This window comes from Arachis hypogaea, chromosome 6 (genome assembly GCF_003086295.3).
Source record: "Arachis hypogaea cultivar Tifrunner chromosome 6, arahy.Tifrunner.gnm2.J5K5, whole genome shotgun sequence".
Taxonomy (NCBI): Eukaryota; Viridiplantae; Streptophyta; class Magnoliopsida; order Fabales; family Fabaceae; genus Arachis; species Arachis hypogaea.
Window position 1 is genome coordinate 97,744,249 of NC_092041.1, and position 16,293 is coordinate 97,760,541.

Genomic DNA, 16,293 nt, shown 5'->3' on the forward strand with positions numbered 1-16,293 from the left:
TTGAAAAGAAAACGTATAATGAAGGATATTTAATTATTTATAGGTCTAGTAGCATTGACGCTAAGTCGCTATCCCAAGTTGGTGGCTAACTTGTAATTAACACTACTTCAGGACCAACAAAAATAAACTTCTTCGGCCCAACATGACCCATTCTACAATCCAAAACAAAAAGCTAAAAGTGTGTTTGGTTTTCATTTTTATTTTTTGTTTTTATTTTTATTATTTTTTATTTTCTAAATTTTAAAAAAAAAGTGAAAATAAAAGGTAAGAATAGAAAATAAAATTTTATTATTTTTATTTTTTATAAAATTCTTAAAATATAAAATATTAAAAATAAAAATAGACAATATGAAAATGTAAATCAAATACATCCTAAACTAATTGTCCACGACAATAATAAATTAATAATGGATTAATTTTTTATTTTTGAGTTGTCCATTTTAATTTTAGATTTGATTGTTAGAATTTAATTTTTGATATCGTATAAAGTAATGTTATATGTACATCCAATTATGTAATGTTATATCAATAAAAATAATTTTTTTATATTAACTACATAAATAATCATATAAAAGAACAAATACAATTATTTTACACGGTCAATGCAATCAAAATTAAATTTTTTATTCTTATACATAAAAAATTTTGATTTAGGTACAAATATATTTCACTAGGCATATATTCTTAAGTTGTTCCCTTATTTTGTTTGGTTTTTGGTCTATAAAAAATTATTATGTTTGTTTTAAGTTTTTATAAAAATTTGTAAAGATTTTGTATTGGTCTCATTTAAAAGTTCTATATCACAGAGGATTATATTTATCTTTTTCAATCAAAAAATTTGATTAAAAGAACTCACTTCATCAATGATATAACAAAAAAAATTATTTTCGTTGGTTTTTTCTAAATAAATATCTTTCTAAATATTTTCTTATACGTTTTTTTAAAAAGGAAAAGAAATTTTCAAACTTTTTTTTTCTAAATTTCCAAAAACTTTGAATGGGCTGTATATTGGACTGGGACCTCACATTAGTGTTTGTTGTTTGGGCCTGACTTCGATATTTGGGTGAGAGAATTTTTTTATTATCTTCTAATGAAAATGTGATATAATGTTCATCCGTCGTCCCGCCGCCGTCCTCTGATTCCCTCGCCGGTATCATCTGCTTCTGCGCCACCGTCGTCTGCAACACCAAGCGGTATTTTAAGTTCTGTTAAATTTCAATGTTAAATTGATAAATTCCGTTGCTAATTGTTGTAAAATTCTGTTGACTTGTTAAGCATTAAATTGTATTTTCCCGCACCATGTTGAGTTTTTTTGAGTTTCAGGGAATGGAGTTCGTTAATACAATAGTTGAAAGTGCAAGGAAAGCTTCGAATAACAACACACGGTGATCAATGTTTGTCTCGCTGCTTCCTTCGTAGTGCTGACTGGTAGATCTTTCAATTAGAAAAAAATAATTGAGGCTCTGGAGACTGAGAAAGCGAATCTTGTAAAATCGAATAAGGATATTAAAAAGACGCTTTGGAATTGGAAGCAGCAGCTTTACGCTGAAGCCACCAACGAAGACGCCATCGTCCCATTGCAGAAGCTCAAGGCCATCTACCGTGAAATCCCGCATTCTACACTCGGTGATTTACTTCCTAGTTCCTACCCCTAATTTTGAAGAGTTTAATTTTGATATATTAGTGTAAATTTATAAAGTTATGCAATTACATCTATTATTTTGGACAACCATTTAATGTGAAATAAGTTATTTTTGGTGTTACTTAATTTGGATGCATGCGAAGAACTGTTTGCATAAAAATTAAATTTATTTTTCTAAAGCAATTAGATTTGGAATTAGTTTGTATACTCACGTTATACAAATGTTTTAACTAAAACAAACATCCAATCATGTGATATGATTAGGTAATTAGTTTCAATTAAATTACTTGAATAGTGATTTGATTTACACTCTATATCTATTTATACTTTGATGAAGTTAAATAAAGAAGTACATATCCCATTGACACTTGGGTAAGCGGTTATCAGCATAAAAGCCTCATAAATTTTGGAATTTTGTTAGTTCTGTAGATGTTTAGAATTCAATCAACCTGTCAAAGATGTCAATTCAATTTTTCAATTCAATCTGGTTAAAGATGAGAAAAGACAATAAAAAAATAAGAATTTAAAGATAAGAAAAGGAGAAAGGAGAGAAGAAAGAAGACTAGGATGAATGGAAGAGAAAAGACATAAAGAAGGGAGAAAAAAAAGGAAGATAAGAAGGAGAAGGAGGAAGAGATGATAGAAAAAAGTGAAAAAGCAAAGGACATGAGATGACTTTTATTACATTTTTCTTTTTTTTTGACATTATCATGAAATTTACCCATTATTTGTAGAAGTACATCTACCATGCATATCTGCAATTTCTTTTTGTTCATCATCTCCATGCCTTATTCGTCAAGACATGTACAAACGATGATCATTCAATGTCTCTTATTTTTGTATACTTTTCTTTTTCTTATCCTTCAATTATTCAATTTGTCTAGCATTTTCAGTAAGTTGAGCCAAGTCATGATATTGTTGATTTACAAGATTCTTTCTAATCCATTTGTAGCCATTTTGACTTCAAAATCTGGAATCGGAGTAAAGCATCTATTTCTCGTGCAAGTGAATCAAAATTAAACTCATTTGATTTTCATAATGTCAATGTTGTGGTAGCTTGCTGAATAGGTTCTTACAATTGTTATCTTGTTTTTTATGTGATTTTTTGTGGTGTTGTGAATTTTGTGACATGGAGCCACTGTTATACATATATCGTTTTTTCTACTATAGATTTAAAAATTTTCGAGAGGGAAAAAGGGCTTATTTCACAAAGCAATTGTGTTGGTATGCCCGATGATAATAAGTTTCTTACTCTTGCTATTTGATTATGAGGCAGTTGAGTGAATGTTAGTTGTTTTTTATGTCATTTTGATAAGAAATTCATTTGTTTTAAGAACTTATTATCGGTTTCTGGTTTCCGTGATAGAAATTTCCAGTCAGATAGAAACAATGATATGGTATAAACAGATCGAGAATGATAGCAGGACAAGGAGGCAATAACATTAGTTCAGTGAACTGTTAAAGTTAAAATTGTAAAAAAAATTAAGGAGAAATATTGATACACAAATTTCACTCGTTAATCATTTAAATTTCAAATCAGAATATGTTCATCTCTAAAATACTTTATATTTTAATTTGGTTCTTCCCCTAACAATATTATTGCCAGTTTCAAGGCTGCCTCAGTTTTATAATTCTGGTTTGATGCCTAAAATATCATAAAGGATTGCAAAAGCTTGATATTGGTCATCCAAGTTTGGATTTATAGTGTGAAAGCCAGATTTTCTTTCTGTAATGCGAATCTGGCTACATCATGATTTTTTATTCTTCTTGTACTACTTTATGGTTTCTCTAAGAGATGTTGTAAATGAAGACGCAAATTCATCTAGTCTCAGCAAGTTTATTGTCAGAAATCAACAAAATTGTTAGCAACTGTGAAAGTTTTGACACTAAAACTCCAGAAGAGTGTTAGTAAAATAATTTCTAACGGAACAAAAACATATGATTCTGTGATACTGTGTTGTTTTAGTTAGCATGCAAATTTAGAACCTGAAAAGTGGTGAAACTTTCATCAATGGAAGGACAAAATCACATTTTTCTTATGGTTATATGTTTGATCTATGTAACAATGGAGTATGCTTATAAAAGCAGAAATATTTTTTTTTTTTGGTGACTTAATAAAAAAGCAGAAAGATTTCATGTTGCACAATGAGTGATAAAAATCGTTGCTCAACATCATCTATTTCTCGTTGTCTTAATTCCTTTCCTTTGTTTATTGCTTATTCCAAATCGAAGTGATTGCTATTCTATTGTGTCTACTCTATTGTCTATTATATAAAATAAATATTTCAAAGAATTAGAAGGTTAATTATATCATTTAGAACAATCAAATAAACACCGTTAAACAACAAAATTACAAATTATTACCAACAAAAAAAGTTTTTTTAAACTAGTTTGAAAACATTTACAAATAAAAAATATTTACATATTCAACATTTTATACCTGATAAATAATCTAAATCCTATAATTATATTATATGTGGACAACCTAACTTAATCTAGGTATTAATAGATTGAATAATAATATTCTTATACATAAACCATAATACAACATTAAAATTGTTCTAATAAAATAACAAAATTAAATGAAAAAATTATTAATCTCACTCTAATATTTTAATAATGTGTCATCTCTTATTCAATTTGTTGATATCCACTAAAAACACCGTTAAAGAGTTCTATTACAAAGAATAATCTTTAAAAAAAATTCCAAATTTTCTCAAACTTAAGCATTTTTTTCTTTTTTCGGTTTTAATCTAGTTTGCAGTTTATATATAAATGCATTTTTAGATCAGTTTGGATAAACAACTTAATTAAATTCATTTTCAAAAAATAGTTTAAACAATAAATACTTATATTAAAAGTAGTTTATAAATAAGTTATTTTGTATTTGATTTTTTAATTTTAAAAGTGTTTATTTTAAAAAATATATGATAAAAAAATTTATTATGAGAGAAGTCATTTTTTTAATTTTTTCATAAACACTTAAATAGTTTCTTAGAAACCTACAATTTAATTTTAAAAATTGCACTAGATATTAATACTAATATTTTTCATAAATCAAAATTTCAAAAAAAAAGTAACTTTTAAAACTTTTTAAACGAATCCAAATCTACGTACTCCGTACTTTGTACAATTTTGAAAATCGAGGATGAGCGGTAGAGTGAGCGGGGAAGAGACTTTGAGGGTGAAATACGGCGAGGCAATCAATAATGTCGCGGGAAGAGATAAGGGGGAGAGCGGGGGAGGGCTTGCAACAGCGGAAAAGGAGGATTATATTTCGGGAGGGATTTCTAAGTCTTTGAAGGTTTCTTTCAGGGATAAAGTTGTGGGTTCTAAGATTGCTAAAACTTTTTCACTCGTTGAAACTTTGTCGGGAGATAACATTGCGGTAGTTTCTGGGAAGCAAGGAGATCTCTTGCCACCGAGTGTCACATTTACCCAAGAAACTAAGAATTGTTTGCCAGAACCTTATAAGGATGCTATAGTGATTAAGGTACTAGGTAAACATTATAGCTACACTGCATTGTCTCATAAACTCCGAATGGTATGGCGGATTAAGGGAGGTTTTGATTTATTAGACTTTTTGGGGTTTGACTACTTTCTTGTGAAGTTTGATGTGGTTGAGGAGCGAGAAAAGGTTCTCTTAGGAGGTCCATGGATGATTGAGGAAAATTATGTGGCAATGAAGCCTTGGGATCAAGAGTTTAGATCAAGTGAAAACTGTTTTAGAGCAACTTTAGTGTGGATTAGAATTTCCAGATTACCAATTTGGTGCTACCAAGAAGATGCAATGCTCCGTGTTGCGGCTGCAGTTGGCATTCCCGTCAAGGTTGATTTGGCAACAAAATTAGCTGAAAGAGGACGATATGCTCGAGCCTGTGTTTAGATAGATTTAGGATTGCCAATGAATAAGAAGATTCTTATTGAAGGTGTTGAATATGAGGTTAAATATAAAAGTCTTCACCTTATTTGTGGCTCCTGTCTCAAGTTTGGTCATGATATGAGGTGTGCAAGACTGACAGCAATGTGGGAGGAGGAGGAACTAATGCCAAGGTGGTCGGCGATGTAGCAAAGCAGCCAGAAAATTCAAATTCAAAAAAATCCAATGCATGTGGAAAAGGCAAGTTTTAATTTTGGCAAGAATATTGGAGATGAGACTGTAAATGTTGCTGTCCCGGATTTGGTGGAGAGTGATTTGAATGCTGTTCATGTAGACCATGCATAACATGAGGATTTGGAAGGCTAGACTTAAGTGATTAGGAAAGAAAAGTATAAAATGGGTCAAAAGCCTTCTCCTAGCACCCATCAGGTCCAACCAAAAGCAAGAAGACTCCTAACAAGGCTACCAATACTTGGACAAGGCCTAATCACCAACGTACAACACATGCTACTAGATCCAAAGTAAAATTAAGCAGAGGCATCAATATTGGAAAACCGGTTCGTGTGACTTCTTCGAGGACCCGGCACAATGTTCATCATCAGCAGCAAGGTGAGACAACAAATGTCATTGTGCGAAAGCGTCCTCGCCCAAACTCTTTGCAGAATTCACCAGTAGATAAGGATGGAGCATCGATGGCGGGTGTGGCGCAAGTTTTGACGGAGAAATTTGTGCTGCAACTTGAGAGTCCATTAAAGGCAGGATCGTCGAAGACAAGGACATCATGTTGAGTCTCGGGTTTGTTATTGGAGCTCCCTTTTTGCTGGTTTTTATGGATAGTTTCAATATCATGGCCTAGAATGTGAGGGGTGCGTCTAACAAGATGGCCCGTGTGCATTGAAAAATTTTGGTGAGAATATATAAACCATCTTTCTTTTTTCTCTTTGAGACTCATACCATGTTTAATAATTTGAAGAATTTTTGGGATAAGTTGGGTTTTCATTGTGTTGGTATTGAGGAAGCAGTAGGACACAGGGGTGGCATTTGGTTTCTATCTTCTATTGCTAATGCTTCTTGTGTGGTTATTGACCAATGTATCACAATGAAAGTGAGTGTGGATAACTTAGTTTGACTTTGTAGTACAGTGTATGGGAGTCCTCAATTCAAAAAAAGAAGTATGCTTTGGGATCATTTGTTCTATTAATTCAGGCCATAGTGGATCGTGGATAGCCATTGGTGATTTTAATGAGATTGTGGCGCCAGACGAGAGTACAAGTGCTTATTGTTCTTCTCACATATGACTGTGAGCTCTTTGATCTTAAAGTGACTGGTAGGAAATATATTTGGTATAGAGCAGTTCATGCTGGCAGGGACTTGGCTGAAAAGTTGGATAGAGCTCTAGTTAATGAAACATGGATGACAATGTTTCCTGAGGGTTATTCTGAAATTCTTAGCAGGCTTCATTCTGATCATTGTCCTATTTTAGTTCGTTGTCATGGTGGCCCTAGAGTGAAAGGTTCTCGTCCTTTTAGGTTTCAAGCTGCATGGGCAACACATCCTTCTTATAAACATGTTATTAGTAAGGCTTGGAATTAAGAGTTTGGAGGCGTTACTGAAAGGCTTAAGATAGTTCAACAGGCTTCTTTGGACTTTAACTCAAAGATTTTTGGAAATATTTTTGTACGAAAAAGTAAGCTGGAATATCAGATTGATTAGATTCAACGGTGTTTGGAGGTTACCGATGTGTTATCTCTAAGAATTAAAGAAGCTGAACTGAGGGAAGATTACAGTAGGCTTTTATTGCAAGAGGAACGTTTTTGGTACCAGAAATCTAGAGAGAAGTGGGTAAAGTATGGGGTAGAAATACTAAATTCTTTCATCTTCAGACTTTGGTGCGTAGAAATCATAATAGAGTACATGGATTATATGTTAGAGATGGGTCTTGGTCCACTGATCCAGATATTTTCCAGGAAGAAGCCCTTTCTTTCAATCTCTTTGCATGCTTGTACTTGTCAGTATATTGAGTGAAGTATTTACCAAATTTTTTTGTCTAAACAGCAAAAATGAAGAAGACAATGGTAACAAAGAAGGAAAAGCCACGCTATAACGTAAACATATGTACACATTAAATATATTTATCGCCTTTCATTCGAATAAACTCTATTTTGTATTATAAATATATCATGACATTCTATTTCAAAACTTTGCAGAAAACTCATGATTGCAGATGCCAGACAAAGTTAATAGCAACGGTGTTCAAGGCAATGAGTCAAGAAAAGAAAGATATTGTTGAAGAAATGGGATTCGGTATGCTGGCACATGTCCTGGAAATGAACGTCTCTCACATCCTCTTAAGAGAATTGATTGATTGCTATGATGACTATAATGGATTCCTGAACACTCTCCATAGAAAAATATATATAACACCTGATAAGGTAGCAGTTGCGCTGGCATAAATCACAGCGGTAATACATTTTCCACCTTGCACTTATATTGATTCATTGCTTGCTTTATTTTTGGTTCATTTGTGTACAGAAAATAAAACTGAGCCTATTTGACTGGTTAAAATGTTGTAGGGGATTATTTTTCTGAAAAAGTTGAGTACGACGGTCTGAATGAGGCAGACAAGCAGACAATTGATGGCTTCAAATGTGTTACATTGGCATCTTTGACAAAATCTGTCCTCAATATAAGTGTTGAAGGAGAGGAAAACCGGCAGATATTTCGGAGGACTTTTGTCGTCTTCATCCAGAAATACTTCTTGCTGCCAACGACGGTAAGCACGGCCTCCCTGATCCATAAGTTGCCGGGCAAATCATGTTCTGAGCTTCTTGAGGAAGGGGATTGAAAACAGGAGAAAGGGAAAAAATAGTCCATTGACGGCAATGTGTTTGCTTTGATGCTGATTTATTTCCATGAATCCAAGTTCCCTCGCTTGGATGTAGCTGATACTCCCGGGCCACTGTGGGTGGCCCACTGAACACGGAAGATGATGCTCGACTGGATTTCTCAGGAAGCAACCAATACAATGGTAAATTAAACAAAAATTTTCCCTAAAATTTTGGTTCAGATGCTTCTAAAATACTCTGCTAACTAAATAAGTTTGTGTTTTAGAGACTTCTGTACAAAGCACAATTAAGGGGGAAAAGACAAAAGAAAAGAAGGTAGAAAAGAAAACAATTTTTCTGAAGGAGGAAGAGAAAGGAAAGCGGAAGAAAGAAAAAAAGAAGATTATTGTTATGGATTCTTCTTCGGAAGAAGACAATTTTTCCGATTCTGAATCCGAATCTGAATCCGTGAAAACAACACCAGCCAAAAGAATAAGACAACAGAGGCTGGTGAAAAAACAAAAGATTGTTTCGGCAGATTCGGAAACAACAAGTGAATCTGAAAGCAGTCCCACGAATTTAGAAAGCACAAGTGAACCCAAAAACCAAAAAGTTTGATGTTCATTTAGTTTCGTTTTGCTTGTATTTGGTTAAAATTGTTCTTATGCACTTGTTCTTATATATTATAGAAAAGAAGAAGAAATTGAAAAAACAAGGACAAAGAAATTAAAACAACCACAGAAAGTGGTTAAAAAAGAAAGCAAAAAAAGGAAGTATGTGCCGATGAATTCAGAGAGCACAAGTGAATCTAAAAAATAGTAAGTTTGGGAATTGATAATTCTCGGTTCATTTATGTGATTGTATAATGTTCATCTGGTTTAGTTTGGCTTTTTTTTACTGAAAATTGTTTGTGTGTGCTTGTTAAGTAAATTAGAGCTGTGATATTGCTCTCCAGTATAAATTTGATGTGTTTGTATGTGTTGTAGAGAAAAAAAAAATCAAAAAAACTCCGACAGTGAAAAAAAAACAACCAGAGAGGGGTGCAAAAAAAGAAAGCAAATCAAGCAAGCTTATTCTAACAAATTGAGAAAGCAAAACTGAATCTGAAAGGGAGTAAGTTTCTGAAATCATATCTTGGGTTAATTGATACTTTTATTTTAGCTTCACTGATACTTATTTTATGAATTTCAGAAGTGAACGAGTTAAGGGTCAGCGCTACCAAAAGAAGAAGAGAGGTGTTGCAGCTATTAAAAGAAAAGAGAGCAAAGAGAAGAAATGATGGAGCTCACACAACAAACATTGCTCCGAATCACCTTGACTCGACAAAGGCGCGAAATGATTTATCCAAGACGTAAGATTTGGTTTCTTATATCAAGTTCTTTTTCTTTGTTTGCTAACTTTTCCTAAAACCTCTTCTAATTCCTCTGAATTCACTGAGTAATATTTATTTATTTTGCTTAGACTGCCGACTGTAAATCTGGGCAGTGAACCTCTCTTACAAACTCAAACAAGCTCCACACCATCAAATTTGTTCATTGCATGCTTTAAATTCGGTTCATTGGATTCCAAAAATAAATTTCAGGTGTTTCTAGACCTCTGCTTTTAATCTTGGTTGCTGATTTTAATTTGATATCCTTTTTATCAGGAAAAATACCTGGGAAATCCCGGTAAAAATTTTTAGAAGAAAGAAAATCCATCAAAAACAGAGTTTACAAACTCCACCTGTGTAAGTTGAAAATACTTATGTTGGTCTTTTAGATTTAGGTAAGAATTTTTGTTTAATTAATCACACAGAATTGGTGTTTAAATGTCAGTAGCACTATACCTGATCCTGAACTATAAATCATTGAGGTTCAAGAAGAAATTCATTCTCAACCTCTGGATATGTGAGTTTTTCAATGTGCAGATTTTGGCTTCTCGGTATCTATTCTAATCATTCAACATTGACCTCTTCCTTGTTTACATTCCTTAGATTTTCTATTGCGGTGTCTCTTCCGAGTTCTCTTAAGGAAGAGCTAATAAAATATCACTTTACCTATGTCCCTTCCGAAAGTCAAACACAAGAAACTTTTGTTAATGAGTAAGTTGCACATAAAATTCTTTTTATTAGTTTTAATGGTAAAGGATAATAATTTGGGGTCATTATTGAACTATTTTCTGTTTAATGCAGCAGCCCTCTGGAACCGCAATAGCAGCCATGCAAAGAAGCACCGACAAAGCAATTAGAACAAGAAGCACATGTCGATGTGTAAGTTTTACTGCTTGTTCAAAACTGGGTAGTTTCGGTTCATTTTATGCTTTACTTGTGGATCATTTGAATCCAGAAATCAATTCCATGTGTTCTTATATTACACTCTCTTCTGTTTGTTACAACTGCCCTCTAGAACCTGAAAATCAGGTTGGCGAGGAATCTTCCCCGAGAGAGACGGAGCCAGAACCACCATTGAATGTGTAAGTTTTAATTAATATCATTTTTTATAATCTTTCGTGTTATATGATATTGCTTTTTCATTGTTCCTTTGAGTTGTAATTAGAATTCTTTTTCTTAGTTTGATGGTACAGTATAATAATTCTGGGTCGTTATTGAACTCTTTTCTGTTTAATGCAATAGCCCTCCTGAAGAACAACAGCAATCGTGCCAAGAAGCTCCAGTGGCACAGCAATTGGAAGAAGAAACACAGTCTGATTTGTAAGTTTTCTGCTTGTTCAAATCTGGATAATTTCGGTTCATTACATGGTTTAATTGTGGTTCAGTTGAATCCAGAAATCAATTACTCTCTTCTATTTGTTATAGCTAGCCTCCATAACCCGAAAAGCAGGCCGGCGAGGGATCTTCATCGAGGAAAACGGAGCCAGAATCTCTGTTAAATGTGTAAGTTTTAATTAATATCATTTTTTATTAACTTTCGTGTTATATGATATTGCTTTTACATTATTGCCTAAAATTTTACTATGTCGTCTTGCAGTGCTGCTCGTCCTTCCTTGTGGGAACATGATGCACCTTCATTCGACCATGGCATAAGTCTTCCTACATCTCAACCAATTCCCCCGACCTCTCAGCCGACGGTGACACAACTTGAAATCCTAGCATAGGCGGTGATAAATGCTGGGGTGGCGGCGGCATTGAAATTTACTGACGCAACAAGTGCTGAGTCGAGCTTCACAGCCGTTGAAGTGTATAAAACTCCAGAGAAAGAGAAAGAAATCACGGAGGAGTTGATGGAGAAGTGTTATCATTAGATAACACATGTGAAAGAAACCAAAGATAGTACCAACGAATATGATGCCATATTCGTCTTGAACCATGAAGCGAATTTCGAGGGGCTTAGACATCATTTCTTGTCTTTAATGCCTGAACAACATGTGGAAAGTACGGTAAATTCTTTGCCTATTGCGTTAACATTAATGATTTTTCTAAAGACTCTTATACCCTATATCTCATAAATTTTCTTTCTGTAGGTGGTCAATGCACATTGCATGATTCTCAACGACATAAAATGTCCCCGGTTTCAGGAAGAAATATAATGTATGCCGACGGATATTGTGGTAAGCCAAATTTTTTATTCCCTGAGTAATTTACTGGTTCTAAAAAATAATTTGGTTCATTTGTGATTTGACTGAGATTCACTTTGCAGATGTTTATGTTGGAAAACCATGGCGAGAATTACATTGATCCAAAGACTAATAAGGCCTACCGGATGGATGTCGATCAGTATGCCAACTACCGCCGTTTTCTTAACAAAAGAAAACTCGCATCACATCCATTTGTAAGTTGTGATTTCTAAAAATTCTTTCATAATTCTCTCGTTTGCTATCATTTGGACTGGAATATTCTATCATTTCCCAAACTTCAGCTGTTTGTGCCGATTTGCAATAGAGGACACTGGTGGTTGTGGATTGCCGATGTCCAGAAAAAGGCATTCTATGTACTTGACCTTGTGAACAAGAAGAAAGATGAAATACCTGACTTAAGAATTAAAGTGAACAAATTTGTTGTAATTTATTTAAATCATACATACTTTCTTGTAAATTATTCAAACATGAGCCGAATTTGGTTCATTAGAGTTAGTGATTTACATTCAGTTCATCCTTAAGTGTTCAGTTGAGTTTTTTTGCATGCACGAATATTTTCCTTGCTAATTGAATATTTATCACGTTTTATTCAGAACATGAACAGAGTTTGGTTCATTGTTGTTGCTGATTTACATTCATTTCATCCTTATATGTTCACTTGGGTTGTTTTGCATGCACAAAATGTTTATCACATTTTATTCAGAACATGAACAGAGTTCGGTTCATTGTAGTTGGTGATTTTCATTCACTTTTTTGTATCCCTTTCAGGGATTAATAATTTTCCAGATGAGGGTTTTGATAAACCACTATTTCATGGTTTATATTGTATTTAATTGAGTGGTTTTATCAAGCTTTTCACCAACTTATTCATAAGATTTGCATGATTTTACAATTCCTTCCTAGTTTAGTTCTATGATTAAAAACATGCTTCTTTGGTCTTAATTTAGCTAATCTTAATCCTCTCTTATTACCATTCGATGCCTTGATCTGTGTGTTAAGTGTTTCAGGCTTCATAGGGCAGGAATGGCTTAAAGAATAAAGAGGAAGCGTTCAAAAATAGAAGAAACACAAGGAATTGAGGATATGACCAGCGAGAAGTCACGCGGTCGCATGGCTCATGTGACCGCGTGAAATGGAAGAAATCAGAGTGACGCATTCGCGTGCCTAACGCGACCGCGCGGATTGGAAGCTGTACGAATGACGCAAAAGCGTGGACGACGCGCACGCGTGGTACGAGAAATGCTAAGTGACGCGAACGCGTGGACGACGCGTCCATGTGACGTGCGCGATCTGCAAAATTACAAAAGTCGCTGGCAGCGATTCTGGGCCGGATTTCAACCCAGTTTTCGGCCCAGAAACACAGATTAAAGTCAGGGAACATGCAGAGACTCGATATGCTTTCATAATTCACAATTTTAGTTTTAGATGTAGTTTTTAGTGAGAGAGGCTCTCTTCTCTCTCTTAGGATTAGGATTAGGATTAGAATTTATTTTAGGATTAGGATTTCTTTTCACTTCAGGATTATTTCATCTTCATTTCAGGTTCAATGCTCCTTTTATTTATTTCCTCAATTTAGTTTATGGATTTCTATGTTTAACTCAACTTCTTTATTTGGCTACAACTGCCCATGTTACTTTTGATACTTTTATTAATTCATGATTTTGAGGTATTTCAGATCTAAGTTTCTTACATAGCTTTTTATATTATTGGCTTTAATTGATTAACTGGAAGCTCTTGAGTTATCAACTATTCATGATTGATTGTTAAGTCGGCTAATTAACCGGAATTCAACTAACTCTAGTCTTTCCTTAGGATTTGGCTAGGACTTGAGAAATCTAACCAATTGGTTCACTGGACTTTCCCTTGCTTACGCAAGGATTAACTAAGTGGGATTAACTTCCATTCTTATAGGAGTAACTAGGATAGGACTTCCGAAATTTCATATCTTGCCAAGAGTTTATTTTATAGTTATTTATTTATTTTAATTGTCATTTGAATTACTTGTCATACTTCTTCCTTATTTCCAAAACCCCCAATTTTACCTTTTTCATAGCCAATAATAAGAACATACCTCCCTGCAATTCCTTGAGAAGACGACCCGAGGTTTGAATACTCGGTTATCAATTTCAAAAGGGTTTGTTACTTGTGACAACCAAACGTTTGTAAGAAAGGTTGATTGCTTGGTTTAGTAACTATACTTACAACGAGAGTTTACTATAACTTCTAAACCATCAATCTTCAGTTCTTCAGGTTTACGCTGGGACAGAACCCTTAATGGAGGACATAGAGGGAGAAGAAGCAGAGTATATCGGGCTGAATGGTCAACGTACAAGATAAAAATCTTTCTCTGCTATAGTGCTATTTTTAATGTGTTTTATTTTATATACTATTAATCATATTTTACTTAATTATTACTTAGCTATGATTGTGCAATATAATCATGAAATGCTTAAAACAATTAATCCTCGAAAGATCAAAAAAGGGAAGAGGTATCAATATAAAAGTTGAAAACAAGTAGTTCCTAAATTAATGAAATTCTTTCATTTCTTATTTCAGTTGGTTTCATTTCTTACGTAACTAACTCCTTTCGATTGAAATTTAGGAAAAGATTGATGCCTTCAGGCTCGAATATGGTCCAAATATTCTGTTGCACAAACTAAACAAAATCAAAGACCAAGTGATTTGGGCATATGAAGAAATAAGATTCCCAAAGCCATCTGCTGCCCTCTCCAGCCCTTATTGTAAACTCACATATCGGAATATAGATAGTAAATAGGATATACTTTGTTTGACTAGTTGTAATTAATACTATTTTGTTTAACTAGTTTTAAAAAGCAAACACTGCTTCTTTCAATGTATATATGTGAATATTAATGTAAATATTATTAGAAATCTAAAGTTAATGTATATATCTGTTGGAACTGTCTGGCTGCTGTTTTATTCCAGGTTCACAGTGAATGGAATCAAGGTATTTATCAAACATTAAGAGCTCCAAAACACAAATGAATCGAAATTAATACATTGGGTGAACCAAAAAAGTTCATATATCAATATAGCAGAGAGATAATTTTAAAAAAATGTTGTTATCAGTATTCAGTTTCAGAAATACCTGAACTCTTTGACATAACAAAATAAATTGACTATTCAATAAACAAAAAGTGACTATTCAATAAAGACTAACACCAGTAAAAAAATTAACCCTCCTATAACTTCAGTGAATCGAAATTTGCTCATACATGAATGGAAAGTTATGTTAACAAAAATTGAAACTCCTATAATCCTCTCTGGGTTAATTCATATCCGGTGCATTGTAAAGGCTGGAGCTTGACTGGATCGTTGATCCACCGTCTAAAATGTTCAACTACAAAAGAGAAGATAAATCGTTTATTAGCAAAATGCAAAAATGAATGTTTGCCTAATCGAAAGCAAATCAATGTTACCTCGCTTGGAGTTGGATTTTTCTTTTTCTTCGTGGCGTTTGAGATCTTTTTTTCTAGGTTTGATCCCAGTCAGTTCTTAGGTCGGCCTCTTATTCTGACACATGGCGGGCTTTGAAGGTCATTCACGTTGCTCAACGTCACTTTTTCGTGGTATAACGAACTTTTTTTTTGCTTCTCGCTTGATATTCTTGCATCTCGGCCATGACATTGTCAAATGCCCGGTGTAGAATTCTGGTCAGCTCCTCGGACTCTAACGCAAATTCGCATATATTGTGCGACCGAAACACCAAATCGTCGAAACTCTTGCTTCTCAGCTCTAGTAGAGGCTCGTCTTGGCTGCTCTTAATGTGTGTATGCCTCCTCTTTATGTTCTTGCTCTAGTGATCCAGTATGTATTTTGGTGTCACGTTATCTACTCGCTTGAAGCTTAAGACGCTCCAGTAATGGCGACACAGTATGCCCCTTGAATCAAACAGCAGGCACTGGCACTTTACCTCTCGTGATACTGCATCGTAAGTGACGAAAAACTTGTTGAATGTGGAGTTAGAAACCTGCTTTATGTCTTCGTATGTTGTGAAACCTAGGGTGGAATGCATTGATCTTGTGATGCAATTCACCTTTCCTCTGAATTGTCCTTGAACTTCTCATGGGTATACACGTGTTGAAATTGAGCCTATATTGCTAACTTTGTTGTGCACGATATCACGGTATAAAAATCTGCAGCGTCGAATTCTCTCTCTCTTTGCTCTTTGCTTGCTCGGCAATTGTCGTATTGCTTTACAAATTGACTCAAGAAGTTGTTGCGTGTGATGAACTTGTTAAAAAATGCATGCATGCTCTCGCTCCTTTGTGTGCTTCTCATCCCGACCCAGAAGTGGTAATCCAAGTAAACTGGAATCCATATATGCCGATCTTCATATGGCTCTGCATAAT